Source organism: Pongo pygmaeus, chromosome 9 (assembly GCF_028885625.2).
Source record: "Pongo pygmaeus isolate AG05252 chromosome 9, NHGRI_mPonPyg2-v2.0_pri, whole genome shotgun sequence".
Taxonomy (NCBI): domain Eukaryota; kingdom Metazoa; phylum Chordata; class Mammalia; order Primates; family Hominidae; genus Pongo; species Pongo pygmaeus.
In genome coordinates, this window is record NC_072382.2 from 59,050,417 (window position 1) to 59,067,235 (window position 16,819).

Consider the following 16,819-nt stretch of genomic DNA (forward strand, 5'->3'; position numbering starts at 1 on the left):
TTATATCCTCGGGGGGTGTTACTTCGAATGTCACTGGAGGTGTACTCCTTGTGATATTATTCCTAATATTCTAGGTGGATGTTACTTCAAATGTCACAGGGGGTGTACATTTTGCGATATTATTCGTAATAATTTAGAAAGATGTTACTCCTAATGTCACAGAGGTGTACACCCTGTGAAGTTATTCATAATAGTTTTGGGGGCTGTTACTCCTAATGTCACACGTGGTGTACAAACAGTGATATTATTCATAATATTTTATGGAAATGTTACTCCTAATATCACAGGGGATCTACAGCTGGTAATATTACTTGTAATATCCTAAAGAAATGTTACCTCTAATGTCACAGGGGGTGTACACCATGTGATATTGTTCCCAATACTGTAGGGGGATGTTACTCCTAATGTCCCAGAGGGTGTTCACACTGTGATAATATTCGTAATATCCTAAATGGATGCTGCTGCTAATGTCACAATACGTGCACACCCTCTGTATTTGTTCGTTATATCCTCGGGGGATGTTACTCCTACTGTCACACAGGGTGTACTCCCTGTGATATTATTCATAATATCCTAGGTGGATGTTACTGCTAATGTCACAGGGGATGTGCATTTTGTGATATTATTCACAATATCCTAGAAAGATGTTACTCCTCATGTCACAGGGAATGTACACCCTGTGATATTATTCATAATATCTTAGGGGACGTTACTCCAAATGTCACAGAAGGTGTACACTCTGTGATATTACTCATAATATTTCAGGGAAATGTATTCCTAATGTCACAGGGCATGTACACCATGTGTGCACACCCCCTGTGATGTTATTTGTAATATTCTCCAGGGATGTTAATCCTAATATTACATATGCTGTTCACCATGTGTGAACACCTTTGTGCTATTATTCCTAATATACTAGAAGGATGTTACTCCTAACATTACATGGGGTATATGCCATGTGTGTACACATTCTGTGATATTATTCATAATATCTTAGATGCTACTCCTAATTTTACAAGGTGTATACACCATGTGTGTACACCCCCTCTGATATTATTCGTAATATTCTAGGAGGATGTTACTGCTAATGTCACAGGGGGAGTACACCATGTGTATGCGACCCTGGCGATATTATTCCTAATATCTTAGGGGGATGTTGCTCCTAATGTCACATGCAGTGTACACCATGTGTGTACACCTTCTGTGATATTATTTGTATATCACAGAAAAAGATTACGCCTAATGTAACAGGAAGTGTACACCATGTGTGTAAACCACCTTTGATATTATTTGTAATATACTAGGGGGATGTTACTTTTAATGTCACAAAGGGTGTACAAAATGTCACAGGGGGTATACACCTTATGATATTATTCATAATATTGAGAAGGATGTTACTCCTAAGGTCACAGGGAGTGTACACCCTTCGATATTATTTGTAATCTTATAGGGAGATATTACTGTAAATATCACAGTGGGTGTACACTATGTATACTATGTATACACCCACTGTGATATTATTTGTAATATCTTAGAGATATTACAGAGTTATATCTCTCTGTATTATATTAGAGAGTTATATCTCTCTAAGATAGTACAAATAATACCATAGCAGGTGTATCTCATGTGTGTACACACTGTGATATTATTTGTAATATCCATGGTAAACATTACATCTAATATCACAGAGAGTGTACTCCCTGTGATATTTTTCATAATATCATAGGGAGATATTGCTTCTAATATCACAGTGGGTGTAAACCATGTGTGTACATTCTGTGATATGATACCTTATACCCTAGGGAGGTATTTCTCCAAATATCACAGTGGGTATATACCTTGTGATATTATTTATAATATCCTAGAAAGATGTTACTCCTAATTTGACAGAGGGTGTACACCCAGTGATATTCTTTATAATATCCTAGAGAGATATTACTCCTAATGTCACAGGGGGTGTACACCCATGATATTATTTGTAATATTCTAGGGAGATGTTACTTTTAAAGTCACAGGGGGCGTACACCCTGTGATGTTATTCGTAACATCCTAAGAAGATGTTACTCTTAATGTCACATGGGGTGTACACCCTGTGATATTATTTGGAATATCCTATGGGAATGCTACTCCTAATGTCACAGCGGGTGTACACCCAGTGATATTATTTGGAATATCCAAAAGGGATGTTACTTTTAATGTCACAGACGGAGTACACCCTTTGATATTTTTCATAATATCCTAGGGAGATATTACTTCAAATATCACAGTGGGTGTACACCCACTGTGATATTATTCGCAATACCCTAGGGAGATATAACTTTTAATATCACAGTAGGTGTACACACTATGTGTATAATATCACTATTGTGATATTATTTGTAATATCTTAAAAAACTAGGACTCCGTATTATTCCTAATATCCTAGAGGGATGTTACTCCTCATGTCACGGGGGTTAATACCCTGTGATATTATTCATAATATTGCAGGGGGATGATACTTTTAAAGTCACAGGGTGTATACTCCCTGTGATATTATTCATAATATCCTAAGGGGATGTTACTCCTAATGTCCCAGGGATGTACACCCTGTGATATTATTCATAATATACGAGAGGGATATTAGTACTAATGCCACAATGCATGTACACTTTGTGATATTATTCGTAATATCCTAAGGGGATGTTACTCCTATTGTCACAGGGGGTATGTTCCCTGTGATATTATTCCTAATATCCTAGAGGGATATTACTCCTAACGTCACAAGGTGTGTACACTTTTTATATTATTCATAATATCCTAAAACTATGTTACTCCTCATGTTACAGGGAGTGTTCACCCTGTGATATTATTCGTAATAGTTTTGTGGGATATTACTCCTAATGTCACATGGGGTGTACCCACAGTGATATTACTTGTAATATTCTATAGAAATGTTACTCGTAAGTCACAGGGGCTGTACCTCCTGTGATACTATTTGTAATATTCTAGGAGAATGTTACTCCTATTGTCACAGGGCATGTATACCCTGTGATATTACTTGTAATATCCTAGTGGGATGTTACCACTGATGTCACAATGTGTGTACACCCTGTGATATTATTTGTAATATCCCAAAGAGGTATTACTACTAAGGTCACAATGCCATGTACACCCTCTGATATTATTCGTTATATCCTCGGGGGATGTTACTCCTAATGTCACACGGGGTGTACTCCCTGTGGTATTATTCGTAATATCCTAGGGGGATGTTACTTTTAATGTCACAGGGGGTGTATACCATATGTATTCAATGCCTGTGATACGATTCCTAATATCCTAGGGGGATGTTCCTCCTAATGTCACATGGGGTGTACACCATGTGTGTATACCTGCTGTGATATTATTCTTAATATCCTAGGGGGATGTTATTCCTAATGTCACAGGCGGTGTACACCATGTGTGTAAACCGCCTGTGATATTATTAATAATATCCTAAGGGGATGTTTCTTTTAATGTCACAAAGGGTGTACAAAATGTCACAGAAGTGTAAACCTTGTGATGTTATCTGTAATATCCTAGAAGGATGTTACTCCTAATGTCACAGGGGGTGTACACCCTTTGATATTATTTGTAATCTCATAGGGAGATATTACTTCAAATATGACAGTGGATTTGCACACATGGCATATACCCTGTGATATTATTCATAATATCCTAGGGAGATACAACTCCTAATATCACAGTGGGTATACCCTGTGTGTGTACACCCTTGATATTAGTCTTAATATCCAGGGTAAATATTACTCCTAGTATCACAGTGTATGCACACCCTGTGATATTTTTCATAATATTTTAGGGAGATATTGCTTCTAATATCACAGTGGGTGTACCCCATGTGTACACTCTGTGATAGTATTTTTTATATCCTAGGGAGATATTACTCCTAATATCACAGTGGGTGTTCACCCTGTGATATTATTGATATTTGACCTTGCTGCCTTTTTTTTTTTTTTTTTTTTTGAGACAGAGTTTTGCTCTTGTTGCCCAGGCTGGAGTGCAATGGCGTGATCTCGGCTCACCGCAACCTCCACCTCCCAGGTTCAAGCGATTATCCTGCCTCAGCCTCCCTAGTAGCTGGGATTACAGGCATGTGCCACCATGCCTGGCTAATTTTGTATTTTTAGTAGAGATAGGGTTTCTCCATGCTGGTCAGGCTGGTCTTGAACTCCCGACTTCAGGTGATCCACCCGCCTCGGCCTCCCAAAGTGCTGGGATTACAGGCATGAGCCACCGCGCCCGGCCAGATCTTGCTGCCTTTTTTAACCCACACTACAAAAGGAATGGCACAGATAATAAGATATTGAGATTAGACTGTTCTGCCGTGCGGCCGCCGCAGAACACTTTTAATATCCCTGTTTCTCATAGATGAAGGGGTTCAGCATGGGGGTGACCACCGTGTACATCACTGAGGCCACTGCACCCTTTCTGGGGGAAGACGACACATCTGAACTGAGGTACCCTCCAACGCCTGTTCCATAAAATAAGCAAACAACTGACAGGTAAGACCCACAGGTGGAGAAGGCTTCATAGTTCCCACCTGATGATGAAACTCTCAGAATGGAGGAAACAATTTTATAGTAAGAGAAAAGGATCCCCGAGGTGGGAAGAAAACCAAATATGGCAGCAGGGAAATACATGACTATGTTATTGGTGAAGCTGTCACAACACGCAAGGTGGGGGAGTTGAGAAGGGTCAAAGAAGAAATTAGGAATTTCCACATCCTTGAAGCAGGTAATTTGCAAGGCAATCAAATTGTGCAGCTGGGAGTCTAAAAGACTGAGAAAACAAGACAACAGAACTAGAAAGCCACAGAAACATGGGTTCATGATGGCTGAATAATATAGAGGGTGACAGATCGCTACAAACCGGTCAGAGGACCATCACACTCAGGAGCGTGTCTTTCTTCCATGCCTCCAAAAACGGCAAAAAGAGACATCTGAGTCAGGCAGCCCGCATAGGAGATGACTCTGTTGTGAGATTGGATGTCCACAATCATCTTGGGGACCGTGGTGGAGGTGAAACCGATGTCAGGCAAGGACAGGTTGGAGAGGAAGAAGTACATGGGGGTGTGGAGGTGGGAGTCCGGGCTGACGGCTAGGATGATGAGCAGGTTCCCCAGCACCATGACCAGGCACATGGACAGGAACAGCCCAGCGAGGACCGGCTGTAGTTCTGGATCCTCTGAGAGTTCTAGGACGAGGAATATTGAGACATCTGTTAGATTCTGTGGGTCTGTATAGTTTGGACACCTTTGGCCTAGAAAAGAGGGTTGAAAAATTGGAAACAAGCACACCAACACCCAGCACTGTGTGTGCATTTTGGATATAAGCAATTCACAAGTAATGTTTTCAGATTTCAGAGCAATCCACACTCAGCAATATTTTGCAGTTGTGACAAACTCAATTGTCTTATTATTCTTTCATCATTGATTTTTGTGTTATTCACTTCTTGCTGTACACACCTGCCTTAGAGACACTAGATTCCAGAATGTTCCGAGAACCAGATCATCATATATAACAAATTCGTAATTGCTAGAAAATACAGTCTATCTTTTCAGAAGAAAAACATGTAATAAAAACATTCTCTTCACTTTAAGAAAAAGTTTATCCTAATTAAAGGAAATTAAGAACTCAAATATTTTTTTTTTTCTTTCTTTCTTTTATTATTATTATTATTATTATTATACTTTAGGTTTTATGGTACATGTGCGCAATGTGCAGGTAAGTTACATATGTATACATGTGCCATGCTGGTGCGCTGCACCCACCAACTCGTCATCCAGCACTAGGTATATCTCCCAATGCTATCCCTCCCCCCTCCCCCCACCCCACAACAGTCCCCATAGTGTGATGTTCCCCTTCCTGTGTCCATGTAGAACTCAAATATTTTATTTTATTCTAATAGAATGCCACAAATTCCCTTGATTTAGAACATCTATAAACACTGCATAACAGCTGAGACCATGCCATCTAAAAATGAAATTAAAGTTGATAGTTCATAAGCAGAAAATATTTCCACATGCCAGTTATGGTCTAGTGATCATTATGTTTTCTGACTTTCCTCCTTCAAAAGAGTAATTACTTACTCAAATAGGTGGATCTTGTTTAAAAATTCATGTAAGACATAACTCCTGTCCTTAGCTTAGGCGGACTTAGAGTTTTCTTTCTCTTTTTCTTTCTTTTTTTTTTTAATTATACTTTAAGTTCTAGGGTACATGTGCACAATGTGCAGGTTTGTTACATAGGTATACATGTGCCATGTTGGTATGCGGCACCCATTAACTCATCGTTTATATTAGGTATATCTCCTAATGCTATCCCTCCCCGCTCCCCCCACCTGGACTTAGAGTTTTCATAAGAAAGTTTGGCCGGACGTGGGGGCTCACGCCTGTAATCCCAGCACTTTGGGAGGCCGAGGAGGGTGGATCATGAGGTCCAGAGATCAAGACCATCCTGGCCAACATGGTGAAAACCCGCCTCGACTAAAAACACAAAAAATTCGCCAGGCGTGGTGGCGCGTGCCTGTAGTCCCAGCTACTTGGGAGGCTGAGGCAGGAGAATGGCTTGAACCCGGGAGGCAGAGGCTACAGTGAGCCGAGATCATGCCACTGCACTCCAGCCTGGGCAACAAGAGTAAAACTCCGTCTCAAAAAAAAAAAAAAAAGGAATCAAGCATGTCGAAGTCACACTGATCACAGCCAATTTTTGTGAACCAAGGAAGGGTCTATTCAATAATTAACATAGATTTTTACTTTTGCTAACTCCTGTGTGCCAAGCAAGATATAGGCTCTGGGGAATCAGAAACAAAAGAGACTCACTTGTTCCTCTCACAATACTCAGTACTTACTTAGATAAGGACAAAATAAAATGTCCTGTCTGGAATGCAGGGAAACCAGAACTTCAGGTCAGGGGATATTTCCATTGAATTGCATAGAGATGAAGCTTAAAATATTAACGAATGTATCTAAAATTCACTTTGCCTTTACTTTATGCATCCATCACACAGAGATCATGCAGCGGGCACCCACGATCAGTTTAATCATTGCTCACTTCCGTTGGATCAACTAGAAATCAACTCAGATGAGAGTGCTGAGTCTCAGAGGATGGACATCTCACCCCTTGCCATACAGATAAGCAGAAAAGGTGGTATTCAAAATTAATGACCAGTCTCTAAGTCCCAGGTACTAAACGTCATGGTCTTCCAACTCTCAAGAAGTTTTTTTTTTTTTTTTTTTTTTTTGAGATGGAGTCTTGCTTTGTTGCCCAGGCTGGAGTGCAGTGGAGTGATCTCGGCTCACTGTAACCTCTGCATCCCAGGTTCAAGTTATTCTCCTGCCTCAGCCTCCCAAGTAGCTAAGATTACAGGAGCCTGCTGCTACGCCCGGTTAATTTTTTTGTATTTTTAGTAGAGACAGGGTTTCACCATGTTGGCCAGGCTGGTCTCGAACTCCTGACCTTGTGATTCGCCTGCCTCAACCTCCCAAAGTGCTGGGATTACAGGCGTGAGCCACCGTGCCCAGCTTCAAAAAGTTTTAAGCAGAGCTCAGAGGTCTTAACCACAGGCACATCTGAGGAGCATTTTGAAACAGATTCCAGCTTCCTCAATAGGAATGGAAGCCAAACTCTGAATTTATGATTCCTTTGAAGAAGTCGAGAGCTGTAAGGAAAGCCAGGAACAGGGGCAAGGGAGAGATGCGTCCCGAATGATCCTGTGCCAATTCTTTATGGAATCTTTGATGTGATCTCGGCTGCCCTTTCTATACTTGACACAGTGAATGTGGCACCCACTGATCTAGCTGTGGTCTACCAGGAACCCCCAAAGGGAAGGGCACAGTGAGCAAGGGCATCTGCCTGAGTGACAAGAATTTGAGAGGGCGGGTTGGATGCAGGGAGGACTGGCCAAATGCCATGTGTCTGGACTTAGACTGCCTGGTTCAAATGGGACTTCACTCTTTTCGACTTCATGATCTGGTACAACTTATATGAAAATGCATTGCTCCTTTTCTAGTCTGTATAATAATAATTTAATGTGCACTAATAACTGGGAGAAGACCACACAGATGAAATCAAAGAAGCTGCATAGACCACAGAGCTCAGCGCCTGGCATTTAGGAAGCCCCCAGTAAGGGTTCATGATGCCATGGTGTCTGTCATCGTCCTCTTTATCCTCCTCATCACCTTCATAATCTTTTTGTTATGCTTAGGGAATAGTTTAGAGGGACTCATTTGCTGCTATCATGGGTGAGATGTCCATGAAAAGGACAACCAGTGTGGGAGGAAAGCAAAATTTTGAATAAGATTTCTGAGACCCCCACCACAACCAAGAACAGAAACTCCACAGTCTGCTGAGCTGACAGTTTGCACATTGGTCTCTTCCCATCTGCCCACCGCACTCTCCTGTTTGTCCTGAGGATGGGGAAACAAAACAAGGCTCCTGATCGTCCCTCAGCACTCACTGAACTGTGCTTCCCCTCTGCTGGGCCATGACCACGGAGAACAGGTCCACTGTCCTCCCTGTGTGGTGCATGATGGAGGCTCAGACTCTGCCCTCAAGACTGGCAAGAAGACAGGGTCAGACATGAGTCTCCTGATGCACGTGATGGGTGTGGAGCCCACTGGACTGGAACCTCACACTGCAGGGCTGGAGGCACAGACTGAGTACTTAACTATTCTATGGCCTTGGGGGCTCAAGGCATAGAGGTCCTCATTATCCAAATTCACCCAAATTCCCCAATCTCTAAGGATTTCCTCATAATAATGCAGCAAGAAGAAGAGAAAAGTGAATGTCCCTAGAAGCTTTTGGGACTCTTCCTCTAATCAGGAGAAAGCTTGTGTGTATTATTCGCTTCTTTCTTTTCTTTTTAAAGATCGAACTGCTTTAATTTTCATCTTTTATTATGGTAAAATATACCATGTATAAATATTAAAAATTATAAATATATATTATTTCATTTAGAATGGCCAGTATAAACATTTACAATTTCCACTATTTTTAAGTTTACAGTTTAATGACATTAAGTACATTCACATTGTTTAGCAACCATCACTTCCCTCATCTCCAGAACATTTTTATCTTTCAAAATGGACATTGGACTCATTAACCAAACTCTCCATTCCTCTCTCTCCTGCACCCCTGGGGGCCACCATTCTATTTTGCAATTCTATGAGTTTAACTACTCTAGAGACTTGATGTAAGTGGAATCATACTGTGTTTAATTTTTTTTTTTTTTTTTGAGACAAAGTCTTTCTCTGTCGCCCAGGCTGGAATGCAGTGGCGCGATCTCAGCTCACTGCAACTTCCACATCCTGGGTTCAAGCAATTCTCGTGTCTCAGTCTCCTGAGTAGCTGGGATTACAGGCCTGGGCTACCACGCCCAGCTAATTTTTGTATTTTTAGTAGAGACGAGTTTTCGCCATATTGGCCAGGCTGGTCTCAAACTCCTGACCTCAAGTGATCTGCCCGCCTCAGCCTCCCAAAGTGCTGGGATTACAGGTGTGAGCCACTGAGCCCAGTTGTGTTTATCCTTTAGTGATTTATTTATTTCACTGATGATAATGTCTTCAAGGTTCATCCGTGTTGCAGCCTGTGTCAGAAGTGCCTGTTTTTTTCTTTCTTTTTTTTTTTTTTTTTGATGGAGTCTCACTCTGTCGCCAAGGCTGGAGTGCAGTGGCACAGTCTGGGTTCACTGCAACCTCTGCCTCCCGGGTTCAAGCGATTCTTGTGCCTCAGCCTCCCGAGTAGCTGGGACTACAGGCACATACCACCATGCTCTGCTAATTTTTTGCATTTTCAATAGAGACAGGGTTTCACCATCATGGCCAGGCTGGTCTTGAACTCCTGACCTCAGGTGATCCGCCCACCTTGGCCTCTCAAGATGCTGGGATTACAGGCGTCAGCCACTGCACTGGCCGGAAGTGCCTGCCTTTTTAAGGCTGAATAGCCTTCCATTGTATGAATGAACTGCAGTGCGCTTTTTCATTAGTCTGTCCATGGTCCCTTGGGTTGCTTCCACATTTTGGCTGTTGTGAATGACGCTGCTATGAATATGGGTGTACAAATATCTCTTCCACTCCTGGCTTCTAATTCTAGATGGTAGGTACCCACAAATGCAACTGCGGGATCATCTGATAATTCTCTTTCTAATTTTTCAAGTACACTCCATGCTATTTTCCCTCTTCCTGCACAGTTTTATGTTCCCTCTGATCATGTTTGAGCATTCCTACTTCCCTCTCGTCTCACCATTGCTTGTTTGTTTTTCATATCCATCCTAATGTGCGGTATCACATTATTGGTTTGATTTGCACTTCCCTATGATTAGTGATTTTGAACATCATTTTATATGCTTAGTGGCCATTGGTATACCTTCTTTAGGGACATGTCTACTCAAGTCTTCTGACCATTGTTAATGGGATGCCTTGGGTTTCTTGTTATTTAGTTCTAGCTATTCTTTATATATTATGGATATCAGCCTCTTTTCAGATATATGATTTGCAAATATTTTTCCTAATCCATGGGTTATCTTTTCACTCAGTTCACAGTGTTTTTTGATGCACAAAAGTGTTTCTCATTTAGATGTAATCCAACGAATCTAACTTTCTTTTGTTGCCTATGCTTTTGGTGTCATATCCCAGAAAGAACTGCCCACTCTGATGTCATAAAAGTTTGGCCGATGTTTTCTTTTAGGCATATTATAGTTTTAGCTCTTGGGGTTAGGTCTTTCATCCAGTTTGTGTTAATTTTTACACCTGGTGTGACATAGGGTCCACCTTCATTCTTCTGCACGTGGAAATCAAGTTTCTCCAACACCATTTATTGAAAAGGCTGCTTTTCCACCAATGAACTTTCTTGGCAGTCATGTTAAAAATCATTTGAACATATAGGTGAGAAGTTATTTCTGGGCTCAAAAACAAACAACAACAGACAACAGATAAAGACACAGCATGGGTGGGCACGGTTGCTCATGTCTGTAATCCCAGGACTATGGGATTTGTAATCATAGTGGGTATACAGCCTGTGATATTATTTGTAATATCCTAGGGAGGTATTACTCCTATTATCACAGTGGATGTACACCCTGTGATATTATTTGTAATATCCTAGGGAGATATTACTCCTAATCTCACAGTGGGTGTACACCTTGTGATACTATTTGTAATATCCTAGGGAGATATTACTGTATACCCTGTGATATTTTTGTATTATTTTAGGGAGATGTTTCTCCTAAAGTCAGAGTGGGTGTACACCCTGTAATATTCTTCCTAATATCACAGTGGGTGTACACCATGTGTGATATTTTCTCTAATATCCAGCGGGGAAGAGGAAGATATTGCTTCCAATATCAAAGAAGGTGTACACCCCCCTGTGATATTGTTCCTAATTTCCAGGGAAGGAGAGGATGACATTATTCCTAATATCACTGGGGATGTACAACCCCCCCGCCGTGATATTGTTCTTAATATCCAGGGGTAGAGAGAATGATATTACTCTTAATATCACAGGGGGTGTACACCACCCCTGTGATATTGTTGGTATTATTCCGGGAGGTAGAGGATGATATTACCTCCGATATCGCAGGGGGTGTAAACACCCCCTGTGATATTGTTCCTAATGTCCTGTGAAAGAGAAAATATTACTCCCATTATCACAGGGGGTGTTCACCCCCTATGATACTGCTTCTAATATCCAGGGAAGGAGAGTATAATATTACTCCCAATATCGCAGGGGCTGTACACCTTTTTGTGGTATTGTGTCTAATATCCATGGAAACAGAGGATGATATTACTCCCAGTATTGCAGAGGGTGGACACCCCCCCTGGGATATTGTTCCTAATATCCAAACGGGGAGAGGATGATATTACTCCCAATATCGAAGGAAATGTACACCACCCCTGTGATACTGTTCCTAATACCCAGAGAGGAAAAGAATGATATTACTCCCAACAGCGTAGGTAATGTACACCCGCACTGTGATATTTTTCCTAATATCTAGGGGGAGAGAGGATCATATTACTTCCGATATTGCAGGGTGTGTACACCCCCTCTGTGATCTTTTTTTTTTTTTTCTGGTGCTTTTTAAAAATTATTATTATTATTATTATTATACTTTAGGTTTTATGGTACATGTGCGCAATGTGCAGGTAAGTTACATATGTATAGATGTGCCATGCTGGTGCGCTGCACCCACCAACTCGTCATCTAGCATTAGGTATATCTCCCAATGCTATCCCTCCCCCCTCCCCCCACCCCACAACAGTCCCCGAAGTGTGATGTTCCCCTTCCTGTGTCCATATGTTCTCATTGTTCAATTCCCACCTATGAGTGAGAATATGCGGTGTTTGGTTTTTTGTTCTTGCGATAGTTTACTGAGAATGATGATTTCCAATTTCATCCATGTCATCCAGGTTTGGGGAGGATGACATTACTCCCAATATCACAGGGGGTGTACACTCCCCCTGTTATCTTGTTAGTAATTTCCTGGGTGGAGAGGATGATATTACTCCCAATATTGCAGAAGGTGTACACCCCTCCTGTAATATTGTTCATAGTATCCAGGGAAGAAGAGGATGATACTACTCCCTATATTGCAGAAAGAGTATACTCCTTCTGTGACATCATTTTTAATATCCAAAGGGAGACCGGCTGACATTACTTTCAAAATAGCCGGGGTTTTCCACGTCCCCCGCACCATGATATTGTTCCTAACATCCAGGTGGGCAAAGAATCATGTTACTCCCAATATTGCAGGTGGTGTACAGCCCCCCGTAATGTTATTCGCAATATCCAGGGAGAGAGAGAAAGATATTACTACCAATATCGTACCAGGTGTACAACCCCCTGTGATTTTGTTTCTAAAAACCATGGGGGAGAGGATGATATTACTTTCAATATCGCGCGGGTGTACACCGCCCCCCTCCCCCCCCGCCGTGATATTGTTCCTAATATCCAGAGGGCGAGAGGATGATATTACTCTCAATATCAAGGGTGGGGGAGAGGAAGATACTACTCATAACATTTCAGGGGGTGTACACCCTCCCCCCGTGATGTTGTTCCTAATATCCAGGGGGAGAGAGGATGATGTTACTCCCAATATCGCACAGGATGTAAACCACCCCTGTGATATTGCTCCTAATATCCAGGGGGAGAGAGAAAGATATGACTCCCAATATCGCAGCAAGTGTACAAGCCCTGTGATTTTGTTTTTAACATCCGGGGGAGGAGAGGATGATATTACTCGCAATATTGCAGGGGGTGTACACACCCCTGTGATACTCTTCCTAATATCCAGAGGGCGAGAGGATGATATTACTCCCAATATCGTAGGGGGTGTACAAAACCCTATGATATTGTTCCTAATATCCAGAGCAAAAGAGGATGATGATATGACTCCCAATATCACAGAGGGTGTACACCCCTCCTGTAATATTGTTCTCAATACCCAGGGAGGGAGAGAATAATATTACATTGCATATCGCAGGGAATGTACACGTTCCCTCTCTGATACTCTTCCTAATATCCAGCGGAGGAAAGGATGATATTACTCCCAATATCGCAGAGGCAGTACACCCCACCTGTGGTATTGTTCCTAATATCCAAGGGGGGAGAGGATGATACTAACTCCCAATATCACAGGGGTGTACACACCCCCGGTTATATTTCTCCTAATATCTATGGGAGAGAGGATGATATTACAGCAAATGTCGCAGGGGCTATACATGCGCCCTGTGATATTGTTCCTAATATATAGGGGGGAAGAGGATGATATTACTCCCTGTGTCGCAAGGAAGTGTACACCCACCCTGTGATCTTGTTCCTAAAATCCAAGGAAGAAGAAGATGATATTACTCACAATATTGCAGGGAGTGTACACCCTCCCTGTGATTTAGTTCCCAATATCCTGGGGGTGGGGAGGGAATGATATTACTTTCTATACCGCAGACGGTGTACAGACTTCCTGTGATATTGTTTCTAATATCCATTGCAGGAGACGATGATGTTACTCCCAATATCGCAGGCAGAGTACACCCCCTCTCTGATATTGTTTCTAATATCCAAAGGGGAAGAGGCTGATATTACTCCCAACATCGCAGAAAGTGTACACCTACACTGTGATATTGTTTCTAATATCCAGGGGGAGAGTTGAAGATATTACTCCCAATATCGCAGTAGGTGTACAAACCCCTGTGATTTTGTTCCTAATATTAAGGGGGGGAAGGATGATATTACTCCCAATATCACAGTGGCTGTACACCACGTTTGTGATATTGTTCCTAATATCCAGAGGGCAAAAAGATGCTATTACTCCAATATCACAGAGGGTGCACACCCCCACCCCCGGTGATATTGTTCGTAATATCCAGGGGGGAAGAGAATAAGTCCCAATAGCAGAGCAGGTGTACATTCACCCTGTGATATTGTTCCTAATATACAGGGTGGGGAAGAATGTTATTACTCCCAATATCATATGGGGTGTACATCTCCCCTGTGATATTGTTTCTCATATCCATGGGGTGAGAGGATGACATTACTCCAAATATCACAGGGGTTGTGCGAGACGGTGATATTACTCCAAATATCACAAGGATTGTACACACCCCCTCTGACATTGTTGCTAATATCAAGGAGGGAAGAGGATAATATTACTTCCAATATTGCTGGTCGTGTATAACCCACCTGTAATATTGATTCTAATATCCAAAGGGGGAGAGGATAATATTACTTTCAATATCGCATGGGTTCTACACCACCCTGTGATATTGTTCCTAATATCCAGGGGAAAAAAGGATGATATTACTCCCAATATCGCAGTGGGTGTACATTACCCCTGTGTTACTGTTTCTAATATCCAGGGGAGGAGAGGTTAACATCACCCCAAATCTGGCAGGTGGTTTGACGTCCCTTGTGGTATTGTTTTTAATATCCAGAGGGGAGACAATAATACTACCCTCAATATCACAGGAAATGTACATCCCCCTGTGATATTGCTGCTAATATCCAGGGGTAGAGAGAATGATATTACTCCCAATATCATAAAAGTGTACATACCCTCGTGATATTGTTCTTAATATCTGGAAGGCAAATATGATATTACTCCCAATTTCAAAGGGGGAATACACACCCCTGTGATATTGTTCCCAATATGCAGTGGGGGAGAGGATGATATTACCTTCAATATCGCAGGAGGTGTACACCCCTCTGTGATATTGTTCATAATGTTCAATGGGAAAGATAATATTACTGGAAATATCATTAATATACTGTGTGTCCACCCTCCTGCGATGTGGTTCATAATATTCAGGCAGGGAGAGGGGTGATATTACTCTCCATATTACAGGGGTGTCTACCCCCCTGCGATGTGGTTCATAATATCCAGGGGGGTAGAGAGGGGTGATGTTACTCTCCATATCGCAGGGGGTGTCCACCCCCTGTCTTGTAGGTAACAGAACAATGGGTTTTCTCTTCTCATCCATTCAGCCACTCTTTGTCTTTTGATTGGAGAGTTGAGTCCACTTACATTCAATGTTATTACTGATAAGTAAGGACTTACTCCTGCCATTTTGTTATTTGTTTTCTGATTGGTGGTCTTCTCTTCCTTCTTACCTTCCTGTCTTCCTTTAGTGAAGGTGATTTTCTCTGGTGATATGATTTTGTTTATTACTTTGTATTTTTTGTGGATCCACTGTATGTTTTTTGGTTTGAAGTCACCATGAGGCTTGCAAATGCTATCTTGTAACCCATTATTTTAACCTGATAACAACATAATACTGTTTACCTAAACAAACAAATATGCAAAAAGGAAACTAATAAAAAACTGTATGCCTTAACTTTGTCTTCCTGCTTTTTAACTTTTTGTTGTTTCTAATATATATCTTATTGTACTGTCTGTGTCTTGGAAAGTTGTTATAGTTGTTTTTGTTTTTTTTTTTTTGAGATGGAGTTTCGCTCTTGTTGCCAGACTGGAGTGCAATGGCGCTATCTTGGTTCACTGCAACCTCCGCCTCCCGGGTTCAAGCAATTCTCCTGCCTTAGCCTCCCGAGTAGCTGGGATTACAGATTACAGGCATGCACCACCATGCCCGGCTAATTTTGTATTTTTAGTAGAGACAGGGTTTCTCCATGTTGAGGCTGGTCTCGAACTCCTGACCTCAGGTGATACATCGGCCTCGGGCTCCCAAAGTGCTGGGGTTACAGGCGTGAGCCACCGGGCCCAGCCAGTTTTTTTTTTTTTTAATTGTTTCATCATTTAGTCTATTAAGGAAAAGAGAAGTTTATACATCACAGTTACAGTTGTAATATTCTGTGTTTTTCTGTGTGCTTACTATTACCAGTGAGTTTTGTAGCTTCAGGTGATTACTTGTTGATCATTAACATAATTTTCTTTCTGATTGAAGTACTCCCTTTAACATTTCTTGTAGAATAGGTCTGGTGTTGATGAAATCCTTTAGCTTTTGTTTGAGAGTCTTTATTTCTCCTTTATGTTTGAAGGATAATTTCACCAGATATACTATTCTAGGGTAAAAGTTTTTTTTCCTTTAGCACTTTAAATATGTCATGCCACTCTCTCCTGGCCTGTAAGGTTTCCACTGCAAAGTCTCCTGCCAGATGGATAAGACCTCTCTTGTATGTTATTTGTTTCTTTTCTCTTACTGCTTTTAGGATCCTTTATCCTTGATCTTTGGGAATTTGACTATGAAATGCTTTGAGGTAGTCTTCTTTGGGTTAAATATGCTTGGTGTCCTATAACCTTCTTTTACTTTGGTATTGATATATTTCTTTTCTTTTTT

General features: G+C 41.5%; 1 pseudogene; it reads right to left on the minus strand.

Moving 5' to 3' along the window:
• Nucleotides 1-4,372: 4,372 nt before the first annotated feature.
• The window catches only part of LOC129007655 (olfactory receptor 7E24-like), a 36,087-nt pseudogene continuing 23,640 nt past the window's right edge, over nt 4,373-16,819 (minus strand).